Source organism: Camarhynchus parvulus, chromosome Z (genome assembly GCF_901933205.1).
Source record: "Camarhynchus parvulus chromosome Z, STF_HiC, whole genome shotgun sequence".
Classification (NCBI taxonomy): Eukaryota; Metazoa; Chordata; class Aves; order Passeriformes; family Thraupidae; genus Camarhynchus; species Camarhynchus parvulus.
Window position 1 is genome coordinate 46,284,328 of NC_044601.1, and position 12,875 is coordinate 46,297,202.

At 38.5% G+C, this 12,875-nt stretch overlaps 1 protein-coding gene across 1 annotated transcript in view; it reads left to right on the forward strand.

Annotated features, from left to right (window-relative positions):
* The first annotated feature begins 12,707 nt into the window (after positions 1-12,707).
* Positions 12,708-12,875, forward strand: part of SV2C (synaptic vesicle glycoprotein 2C) — a 105,690-nt gene continuing 105,522 nt past the window's right edge. The window contains exon 1 of the mRNA XM_030969164.1: positions 12,708-12,837. The gene's annotated coding sequence lies outside the window, so the exon portion shown is untranslated. The remainder of the gene's footprint in view (positions 12,838-12,875) is intronic.

Consider the following 12,875-nt stretch of genomic DNA (forward strand, 5'->3'; position numbering starts at 1 on the left):
TTTAATGGTTTAGCGTTGTCAATATTTTAACATTCAGCACTTTCTGAATACTGGTCCTCTTTGTGATGTTTCATAATTTATATTCAATACATGGTGGTTTTTTGGAATACTGTTGTGATTGATAAAGATTTTATAACTGGACAAAAAGCCTGTCATTATATACAGTCATATCAACAAAAGCAGGTTACATTTAGTGAGAACTGGAGAAACACACACATTATATTATGTCATGGCTTTCAAACACTGCTTGTCATAGGCTGAGGAGGAATACATTGATGAACTGGGAAAGCTGAGACAGAAATATGCCAGTGTGCTGCTAAGCCAGTTTGCAAATATGGTCCATACTTCTAATTTTCATAATAGTATTATTAGCCAGTCTCCTGATTATCTACTGACATTATTTTAAGGTGTATTATGCTGTTTATAAATTCATGTTAATCAAAATTCTTTAGAAGAAGTTTGAGCTGGGCAAGGGTAGTAAAGTAATTTCTGATTTTCAAGAGTATAAAATATTACTGCTTAGTCTACAGACATTCTTTGGATGGCATCTGGCAGATGTAGCACTGACACAGTGCTATACCTAGGTCTAGACTTTTTTTCCAAAAGGGTGAATGTTTCTTGTACTTTGGGACCTGAATTCTTCACAACAATACATTAGACTAGCGGAGTTTAAAAGATATGAAGTGTAAAAGTGCCTTGATATGAAATATACTATGCAAAAGATAGGTATTGGTCATGAAAAGGTCATAATGTCATAACTGAGTATATTAATATGTAATACTTTTTTTTGCAGTGTCATCTCAGATATCCGTCAGTTGCTTTTACTGACCTGTCTAATAAGTTGCTCATCTCTTCCATGAAAAAGTTCAAACCTTTAGCATAAGCTTAATAAAGTATAAGCAGCTATAATGCTTGTAATTAGAGTCCTGTTACCCAAGACCTGACTGTATGCCAATGAACACAGCTGTTTTGTCCTAATTAGCTGTTGACACAACAACTTTTTGAGTACAGTTAGAATAAATACACCATATACCTTGAGTACCAATGAAGTCTAGGCTGTGTGGGTAATCCTGTGCAGGTAATATCACAACAGATATTTTAATATAGCTTGTGCCTGGTTATAGATAAACTTTCTGGTTTATGGTTGCATTAGATTTAGATATTATCCTGGTTATTTTTAATAGAATAGAAATTAGTCTGATACACAGACTTCAATGCACTTAACAGCATTTTCTATTTTTATCTGTTTTTTTCTGCTTTTTATCTATTTTTATCTGCCTGCTTATTCTTTCTTAGACCACTTATTCCACATCCACAAACTGCAGCTCTGCTGCAAGGAATTTACTAAATTGTTTTTATTTCAATAGATTTTTTTTTCTTTAACTGTGCAAACAACATTGCAATCCCATTCAGCAATTAATCGTATAGTGTGGCATTAATTTTTGTTTAAAAAAGTACCTATGAAAAATATGGTGTATATATTAAAACTGAATAGAATTAGGAAAAAAGTATGTTCATTATGCCAGCAAAAGTTTAAACTGGGAACTGGGTTCATTAATCTTCTGGGAAGTGTACATGATCTTAAAAATAGAGAAAAAATAAGCAAGTGTCATGATCTATATATAGCTCTAATTTTTTCCCGAAGTTTTGTGATCCTCTTTGCTAGTTTTCACAAGGCAGAGTAGTCTTCAAAATTCCATAACAAGAAATATCAAATCTGCCAATATTAAAAAGGGTAAGACTGAAATCTCAGTGGATATGTGTATAGTGTGACATCTCTAAATGCCCTGAAGTGAGAACAGAGCCCCATCACAGTGCTGTAGCACTGGTCAGCTGTGATGAAGATACGCAGTAGTTACATCCAAGGCTAGTGGAGCTTTTTAAGGTGCTGAAAAACAACCAGAATTCAATCTTCTCTCTTATACAGACCACACATTGTGGTATTTGGATGTATCAGTCATTATGGTGCCCCCACTTCCCTTAACCCACTCAGGTGGGAGAGTGTTGTTGTCTCTATTTTGGAAATACAAAGCAGATGAACACTGCTGGTCAGGTGTCATAAAGAAATTTGTGGACAGGGTAAACTGTACCAGACTTCTGCAATTGGATGACAGCCTTCAATTCTGTTATCAGGTCTCTGGCAACTCCCCATCCAACACCAGCTGCCCCTTCTCCTTGTGCAGAAATACTGCTCAAAGCAATGTCACACCACTCTTGGTGTTTCCAATTCTCCGTGGCTGGAGAGCACCCTACCCACTAACCTGCAAAGGTGAATTTAAGGACTGCTAACATTGCAATATGAGTTAGTGGAGAGAAATGTTCCTTGGATACCATAGAAATGGCCATTTGGCAAGCAATGAGCAGCAGAGAGACAGCTGCCATTGAGGCTGGGGGAACACAGTATCAAAAGGCATCTAGAAACATCAGAGCTTAATACGGCTTGCACACAGGAGACCTCTTTATGAAACAGGATGTGTTAGAAGCCCAGTTGTGGCTTTTTTCTAAATTTTTTTCAAGATACAATTGTCAAAAATACTGTACTCCAGAAAACATGCTTGAGGCTTTTTCTTATAAAAAAATATTTCATGGCTGTTTCCAAGTCTTACCCTTTGGCTCTTTTTCTTTGAACTCAACTTTCTTGTGCAGAGTGCAGAAAAGTTGGAACAAAAATTAGATTTTTAATAGGAGAAACTATTTTAAATATGCTTATTAATTTTAATTACATGTGTTTCTGTCTGTTAAGCTTTTGAATTCTGTAGCACATTGAAAGCCATTAGCGATCATTTTTTCTGGTTTTGTTTCTCCTCCCCAGTTTCTAAATAGGGTATGTTTAGGGGAAAAAAAGATCACTTTCACAAAACAAACAGTTGGGTTATTTTCATCATTATTGAGCTAACATTGTACTTGCAATTGTATCATTCCCACTACTTTACAATGCCCTACTAATTACTCTTAACATACAGCTTTTATCTTTTGTGTTGATATATTGATTATTTTTTCACAACTCTGTAGTTTTCTGCCAGTATTGCCAGCTGCTCCTTTAAACTTTTACCATGCAAGAAGCTCATATTTTCTGTGAAATGTCAAGAAATGCAATTAACCTTGTTTTGACCTTTTCTCTGCTTTAAGTATACTGCTTTGGATTCTGTGTACAAAGAAAGGTTATCTTCCACATTGTACACATAAATTGAAATACTGAGAATAAACCTTAACACAAATTAGCTGTATGTCAGGTTAAGCATTAATATAGGTGTGTGTGTGTGTGCAATAAGCAACATAAATAAATATGTATACGTATGTATTTCTATGCATGTGTATTTAATATAATGAATGTAAGTGTGATGTATCTCAAAACCTTAAAACCTGCAAATATATTAATAATGCGTGTCGCTAGAGGTAACCACGCTTTGGAAATTTCTCCAGAAATGCTCTGTGTCAGTTACAGTGCAAATCCTTTTTTCCTCAAACACATGTCCTAAACACAAAAAGTAGATCATGGGTAAGAGTTACAAAAGATAAGGGTATTCATAGAGTACAGTGGGTCAGCTGAAAGCCACTTTCCTAGTAGGGGTGGAAATTTGGCGGCAGGGACCTGAACATGTTCTCCCTTCTGTTGTGACTCAGGGCCAGCCTTTGCAGTGCATCTGCCCGGCCTTGCACGAGAGAAACTGCTGTGTGAGACAATGCTGAGAGAGGTGACGGCCTGTCCCCTTTGCTTGGGAGCTCCTTTGAAGTTCCAGCCCTCGCCTTCCATCTCCACTGTGTCTTCACTGCCCGTGTCTGGCCACATGCCCCTGTGACTCCAGCCCTGACCTGCCAATCTGCCTTCATCCCAGACTTGTCTAATCTCTGTGGATTTGTCTGTCACTGGGCTGTGTCTGACCTTGTTTACTGTCTTCAGATCTGATCCTGTCATTCACTTGCTGACTCAACTTCCTGTCTTGACCTTAGACCTGCCTTGTAGCTCTGAACTAGTCTGAGGACTGGGATTCTTAGCTGAACCTTGTTACTGTCACTGGACATGTCCTGCTCACCTTGTTGGGGTGCTGTGAGCCTTTGCTCCTTGTCTCTGCTCTTGCCTGCCTTACTGTCATGTTTAACTCCCTGTTCCCCTTGCTGAGCAGCCGGCTTCTGCTACTCTCTGAAGTCATAATAACCAGACCTAATCACAGACATAATTTACCTTAATTTGAATTTATGGGTCCTCAACTTGATGTTCAGATTCCTAGAAGCACTTCAGATTGATCATCCAAATACAGTTAATCATGTTTAGGCTAAGTTCTATCCCTTATTATATCTGAAGGACTTGAAAGAATATTAAGTAAATTTTCAGACAATAATTATTTGGGAGAAGCTGTTGACTCCCTTGAAGGCAGAGAGGGCCTGCAGAGAGATCAAAATTAGAGAGATGGACAATCACCAATCATGTAAAGTTTAACAAGGGCAAGTAACAGATTCTGCCCTGGGATGGGGTAACCCTGGGTGTATGAACAGACTGGGGAATGAGAGGCTGGACAGCAGCACTGTGGAAAGACACCAGTGGATCCTTACTGATGGCAAGCCGAACATGGTCAGCAGTGCCCTGGCAGCCAGGAGGGCCCCCCATGTGGCCCTATCAGCGACTTCATACCCAGAATTCTCCAGTTTCAGAGATCTGAATTTTCTTAGAGTGGTTGACTCTGTTGATTCAGACAATGAGCTCTTGAATGTGTATTCATTCAGCATGTCTGCCAACATACTCAATTCCAGTCAGAAGCTCCTCCATCTTAGAGCCAGAAAATTTCAAATAGAAGCGTAGAGGTGCTATTTTCAGTGTCCTGGGAAAAAAAAAAAAAATTATTAACTGTGTTATTTTCTGCTTGCTTCTCCTCTGACATCATCTTATTTCCGGATGTGTGACTGGAACAAAACAGCCATTTGGATGATTGTCTCTGTGGGCTTTCTGGAAGAAATGTTTGACTTGGAAGGCTATGAAAATGAAATTAGTAGTGAGTACATTACATGTAGAGAATACATGTGACGATAAGTAGACAGAGCTGTAATAACCAAGGCAGCTGGGAAAATACTTTGTATGGTGTTGCTCCTAGCAACAAAATTCATAATTTGAATGTGTGTTTTCAGAAAAATATCATTAGATGAAGAAAGCTGAATCTTCTCTTCCTGTCATCTCCTTTATGTACTACTATATTTTATGTATGTGATCTCAGCCAAAAATGAAATTAGCTCAATAATTTGTAAGTTGGTAAGTAGGAGATATGATCAACTGCAGCTGCACATCTCTGCAAAAACAGTGATTAATCTAAATAGAATCTTTGACTTGTTTATGCAACAACACCAAACGTCAGAAATCTTTCAGGAGAATACTTTCTATGTGGTGCTTTTGCTCCAAAGATTTATTATTTTACATTACCATTTTGATGTTCTTTTTAAAAGTAGAGATCTATGTAAAATCCAAATGCTCCAATAGAAGTTCATCAGTTTTGTTTATAAAAGCTATGACATCCTAGATTTAAAACAAATTTGATTTCAGATGAGCTTTTTATACAAGTTTTACCATCTTGGGAACTAGGCATTCTTTATATCAAAAAATAATATCAGAGAAAGAAAACTAATTGAAAACCTGCAAAACACAGTTAGAAAAATTGTTCAAGGCAAATGTTGAATAAATTATATTGACCAGAAATAGAATAATCATAGTACACATACTGTGAACATTATGATAAAATTAATTATCTAACATTGGAAAATACTTACTGAGCATTTTTAGATTTATTCTGCAAACTATTTCACCAGGCATGATTTTATAATATAGATATGACAAAACATCATTAAAGAGAGGAAGACTGAAAAATCAGCTTCCTTCAGAAATCCAGTGTGAAGAACCTATTCTTCTGGGTTGGTGAGTTGTTACTTGTGTGAATATTTACTTAGACATCCCCCACCCTCGCCTTATATGAAAAACTGATCGCTGGAAGAAACACGATGCTTCAAATCTATCTTTCAAAGATGACATAACTGTAGGCTTGTGAATGTGGGAGTGGTGCCATGACCACTTCCCTGGGGAAAGGGATATATATATATATATGTGTGTGTGTGTGTGTGTGTGTGTGTGTGTATGTACATATATGTATGCACACATATATGTTCATATAACTCTAGGATACAGGGGAAAATGGTCAGATTTCAGGCTTACTTCTCCAGCTGTTGCAGCAACCAGAGGATTCAAAAATGTTTTGGATTTCTGTTGGATATTCAGATAGGATTTTAGATAAAGATCTAAAAGTCTCCTTATTTTTGAATCAGAAGTAGCTTTATGGATGGACTCTACAGACATTCCTAACTTCATTCTATTTTTGAAATGTTTTATAGAATTATATTTGAAATGAGACAGTCTCTTGGAACACATTATTTGCACACAACTACAAGTACTACTAAGCGGATTTGCAGCTCATCTCTTCTCCTGCCAAAATGCAAAATCTCTGCTAGTTTAAAAGACATAAAAATTTAACTCCTGATCCTAAAGCATAAAGCAGCCCAAGGGTTGATGTCCATTACACCACTCATAGTCTGCTCTTGAGACGCATCCCAGAAGGGCAAGAGTGACCCAGGTTCTTGTTAGTAGATCCCTTGGGAAACAGTGGAGTCAAATGACATTGAATAAGAGGAGAGGAGAGGAGAGGAGAGGAGAGGAGAGGAGAGGAGAGGAGAGGAGAGGAGAGGAGAGGAGAGGAGAGGAGAGGAGAGGAGAGGAGAGGAGAGGAGAGGAGAGGAGAGGAGAGGAGAGGAGAGGAGAGGAGAGGAGAGGAGAGGAGAGGAGAGGAGAGGAGAGGAGAGGAGAGGAGAGGAGAGGAGAGGAGAGGAGAGGAGAGGAGAGGAGAGGAGAGGAGAGGAGAGGAGAGGAGAGGAGAGGAGAGGAGAGGAGAGGAGAGGAGAGGAGAGTCTATAAAGGACTAAATAACCATCAAATAATTAGCTTTCAGGTACAGATTATTCTTCCTAAATGAAAATACTTCCCGAAATGTGATCCACAAAAAGCGCCTATTATATATAGATATTTTAAATGTTCAAATTCTGTCAAGATAGCTCTAAAGATAGAATAGAATAGAATCTGGAACAGGTTGAAGTGCTTAATACTCAGAGCGCTAAACAATTAAGGAGACTCCTGGAGTTCCTGGGCTGATTAACAGTTCCAGGAATATCAGATTCTCTTCATTAACTTAATCCAGAATGAGCAATGTCTGTGGAAAGCACACTTGATGTGTTTAATTGTGTTTATTTTCTTCCACTTCTTACAAAAAACTCTGTTGAGGTCCACAGTGAATCATCCATTTGCACACACTGCTGTGCATTTTATACAGATCTATTTCATAACTCCTGTTATTGTTTTGTCTTTGGAACTGAAGTTTCTTATGGCTTCATTTTAGTCTCTAATTTGATTATACACACCTTCAAAGAATGGAGCAATATACGTAATGGAAAAAAAACCCCAAGCCCCCAAATCTTCGGTGGAATTTTCTTTAATTACAGGATTTTTATTTTTTTTCTCTTAGGAATTCATTAGGACAAATACACTTGTTGCACTTTCTTATTTGAAAAAAGAAATCAGAAAGAAAATTATGAATACACAATGCTATTCAAATATAGAGCATTAAACTTGTTACCTATCTACATTCCATCTGAAACTAACACATCAACTAATGTTTCAGCTGTGTGATATGTTCCAGCTTCATACTACAAACAAGGATTCCAAGTCTCTTCAGATGCTCATGGATGCCACAGGGAAGTTTAAGTCAAGTTGTGATTTACATAGCTTTTTATTATACATATGCAAGAATCAACACTCTGAGGCACCATACGCATCATTGAGATAACTGCAGGAAAAAAGTGCATTCATGACTGAACCATCAGGTTATATACATGATTTGTTTACAGATTTTAAATTATAATATATGTTATTCAGTATATTTTTCATTAAAAAGGTAGTCCTGACATAATTTCATTGTAACTTCATGCCATTTATCTAGTCTCAGAGAATATATCTCAGAGGATGCAGGTGCAAATACTTAGCTATGAAAATATGAGGTCATTGCAGGTCTCTGGTACTTCATCAATTCTGGTACTCAACCACTCCTAAGCTCTGTTAGGAGTTTAGAAACCAAGGAGGTCCCCTCTGAACACCATGACCCAACAGGAGGGTCTCCATTACCCTCTTGCATCCTTACCCTTTTCCATTTCTAGACTCTGTGTAAATTATTCTAAATTGATTCTAATCCACTTTTCCTTTGCATGTTCCCTCCATGTGGTAAGAGTGAACCTTACCATCAAGCTTTGTTATGCTTTCTCAAATTTATATTAACTCTGCTTCTGTAATAGCTTTGATGGTGTTCCTTTAAGTGACCTAAACTTCTCAGTCATGACAGCAGTGAGATTCCTTATGTGTAAAGACAAAAAATCTTGAATAAACAAGACACCAAAGAACAAGACAGGAAACAGAGGCTCAACACAATTTTCTGTTCAAGGGTAGTGCAGCAGATCAGCAGAAGACCCTAAACTAGGATTTAGGGGACACATATTTAATATTCCTTGTCTAGAAAGTCACACATTCCTGCAAATCTGATTTTGAAATTTAGAAAGCAAACAGATTTAGACAAAACAAAACAAATGCTATGGGAATAAGAACCAAAAGGATTCAGCTATCAATAGTCCTCCTGTTGGTAGAGTACTTAGCTGATCAGGTTGCTCCTGCCTCCATTATGTGAGGATTTATTTAGTAATTCTTCACCTTTAATTTTAGAAGAAGTAGAGGATCTTTTGATCAGTGGTAGGTAGGCTTAACCTGTCATGGTTTTTTGTTTGTTTTATGAGGACACAAGAAAATGCAGTCTCATAGATGCTTATTACAGGTATGAATTGCTATCGTATGGACTATCTAAAAAGTGGTTTTCATTCGATAAAGAAGTATCAGATTTTCCCCTTTCATTGCAGTCCGCTTTATATTTGTGTAACATTTTCAATTGGCTGTAGCTAAACATAATGATACACAATCTTTAGGTTCAAATTCAGACAATAGCTCATGCATAACTAAAGAAAACAGAATTATCTTTTCTTTGAGAAAATCTGTAGACATTTTTTTCCGTCTCTGTCACCTGAAGTCATAATGAATTTGTTCAGTATGTTTAGGTGGCATTTCCCAGCTATTAGTTATTTGGAAGAAAGGGGTGTCCAAATGCTTCTCTCAGGTCACTGTGCATGGATGTAGTCTGAAAGGTTTATACGCTGCATACAATAGAATATTGAAGCACTTTCGTGGCTGAGGTAAGCTGTTTACCATGGCAGCTCAGAGGATTCCTGTGGATCCCTGACCCCTTGCTGAAGATTAACCCTAAATGTTTCTATGTGCTTTACATCTATATTCTATTCATTTCCCATTGCCCTGTTTTAAGACAAGGAAATTACTTGCAGGATTGAAACAGTGATAAAGGTGGAACTTGTACAAAAGAAACATGCAGTTTGGTGTAAGATCCTGGTTCTGTGAAGAATTTAACTTCGGTTTCAAGGGAAATGCTATCAATCTTTTCTGGTTGCTATTTTTAGATGGTTCTATACAGAAATGTTACTGTATTTATTTCCTTGAAATGAAATAAAGGAGAAACAAAGCTAATATGACACAGACAAACATTTAAGGCTCAGGTTAAAGAAAATTTAAAAAATAATGATGGCTAACTATCTACAGTATTTTAACACAGACATTTATTTGCCATATACTTTTCAAACCACTATGGCATAAATAATATTTCAGAATCACAAGGTCTGAATTTTTCAATAGCTTTACAAAGTAATGCCACTTAGGTTTTGCTGTTCTTCAAACCACTAGAAAGAACATCTTTGGTTTTGTCCTCTTGGAGAATGAAAGCAATGTGTTTGTGGTCATATTCTAGGGTCATCCACTAGCAATAAGAAATGTGTATTTTGACAAATGGATTGTGTAAATATGACAGCTGTAAATGAAAAACTCTAGATGTGTCATTGTCTCTATAGAAAACTGACGGAGCAGCAGATATCATAAATTTAAATGAATGCATACAAAGATAAAATTTTACATTTGATATGAAAGAGTACTCTTGAGAGCCAATTTCAGAAAGGTGTAAACCATCAGATCCAAGAACAGGAAAAATGGAAGTAGTCTGTGTAGAAATCTCAAACTTGAGAGATATTTTATTCATCTAAATTGCCAGTATTCAAGCAATCAAGCTCAGGATCTCTTTCTTGGTGTCAAGAATAAGACTTCCCGCCAACCTGCAGTGGGGAGGTTTATGGGGTAGAAATATCTGCATTCCTACAGATACTCCTCATGTATAGAAAACAGATCAAGTAGACATTATGCAGTTTTACTTCAGTGATGCTTCATGGTCCCACAACAAGTTATCTGAGCTGGCACAATCAGTCGCACATATGGGCTGAAGGTTCAGCATCGTCATAACTCAGGCTGAGACAAGTGAGCCAGTCACTGGTCTAGGTGAAAACCCACCACTCCTTGACATACTTTCCTTTGGTTTCTACAGTTACTCTGAAGGCAGACACACTCACCAGACCATTTAATCCTGAAGCCATACAAGGGATAAAGCTGATGCTAAGAAAGTGACAGGATGAAGAGCAAATGGAAGAACCAATGTGTCTAGCAGAAGCACAGTGTTAGATCAGTTTAACCTGACTATGGAACTGCACACATTTTCCTTCTGTGGATCAAATTATTAAAACTTCTTGTTTTAATCTTTTAATCTATCCTCCTTATTGCTAGAAAATGCCTACAAACCTATCTCATAATTGTCTACTCTCTAATGTAGTAGATGAGGAGGAACTGCTGTAGTGGTTGTTTTTCAGTGGAATCTGAAGGTAAGGTTAAGAAAAAACGTTGAGTCTGTCCATTATGCTTTTATCACAGTGGTTTTTTTTCCTTAGCATTTTAGTCCTATATGTTCAGAACCTAAATGTGGTGGTGTTTCTTTCTTCCATAGTTGTTATATGTGCTCAAGAACTCACAGGGAGCAGGTCTTTATCCTAATCAATTTATTTCAGTAAAATACAGTAGCATTGGCTTAAGATGCATTTTATATACAGAAGTCTTCCTATTAAATAGTCAACAGTAAATGGATGGAAATGACATTTTGTCACCATTCTTATTTGTATAGCACAAATAGCCCTTTCTTTTGTTGCCATATGAAAATTTTGGAATATTTTTTTCTTTTTGTATGTTGTATGTGACAAGTTTAGTATATTTACTAAAGTGCTATTTTGTAACACCAGGTGCAATTTTCTAATGCAAGGATTACTGAAAGGGACAGAAAAGTAATAGGCGTTTCTTTTCTGTTTCTCTACTTGTGTTTCACACTTGACAGCACTCCATGCATAGTTCATTCAGATTTTCCCCTGGGTAGCAAATCAATAAGCCACTTTCTTTTGCTGTTCAAGTCTTTTGGTCAGAGGAAAAGAAAAATATTTCAGAGCGTAGAAGCTCACAAATATTGTCAAGAAGACTCAAAGGCAGATGGACTATCAAAAATTACAACACTGTAGTGGGCGCACACTAGGCATGTGCAGAGTATGGGAGGGGGCAATGATGGTATCTGCCCATTACTCTACCTTTCTCCTGTAGGCATATTTTGTGGATTAATATATTTTGGAAAGATGAATTCAAATCCCGTATTTGTTAGTAAAACTGGCTGAATATTTGCTGGTTTTTAACATGGAGTCCTACCTGTTCAGTTTCTCTCACAGCTTCATTTTGGCAATACCACTGTTTTTCACATTACAGACTTTCCCAATATAATTGCAAGTAAATGTATACAATCATAAAGGAGGAACTATCTCTATGTTCTTTGTTCTAGAGTGGCTATAACATCTAGTGTGATAAAGTTATGATGTAGTTTTCAGTCTTTGATGCCACTACTTTAAATATAAGTTGATTAGAGCAATATACATAATAACTTCCTACTGTCCAAAAAAAGGTTTCACAACTAATCTATTTTACCCGTTCATCCTAAAACAATCAATAAACATGTTTTCTGATGTTTTCCTAAAACCTGTGGGATATGAGTCCACTATCACTTCAGGGAATCTGTTCTAATCTGTTCACTTTTCTTGCAGTCAGGAATTTTTCACTCAGGAAAGTGAATATTGCTTGTGGCTCTTCCTGCACCAGCACCGGCCTTCACTCTCAGTCTGCGTGTGGAGCACAGGCGGTTTCGCACTGTTGCTGCAAAGTGTTCACCGCTCCCAGTCTGGGAAGAGAGTAAAGAGGAGGGATGCAGCGATCTCTCTATGATCATCGGGCCTGTTGCAACCTGTATTGAAACAAGCAATTTCTTATGCTCTCTCCTGTCCTCACCTCTCATAAAACACCGTCTTCTGCAATAAAGTGAATGCGTGAGCGTCACTGTTTTAATTTTTCTCTTCTAGCAGGAAAAAGGGCCCTGTTTCCACGGAGGCTTCCAGCCTCGCCGGCGACGGGGGCGGGGGCGTTTCTGTGCCTCCCCTGGGCCGGCTCGGGCCGCTGCCTGCGGCGGGGATCGCCCTCGCCGCCCCACGCCCCCGGTTATTGATGGTGGCGGCCGCCGCCCGCCCCGCGCCTCCTGCCGCTCCCCCTCTCTCGCCGGCACTGCCGCAGAGGCTCCACCGCAACGCGAAGCCCACACAGCCGCTCCGGTCCGCCCCTCCTCTGGTCTGTCACGCTCGGCGGCTCCTCCGAGAGGCTCCTCGCTCCCTCCCCCAGCTTCGCGCCGCGAGCAGGAGCAGCGGGAGCGGAGGGAACTGCCGCGGCTCTCCACCGCCTGCCCCCCGGTAAGTGATGCTCCGGGCAGTCGGGCTGCCCGACTGCT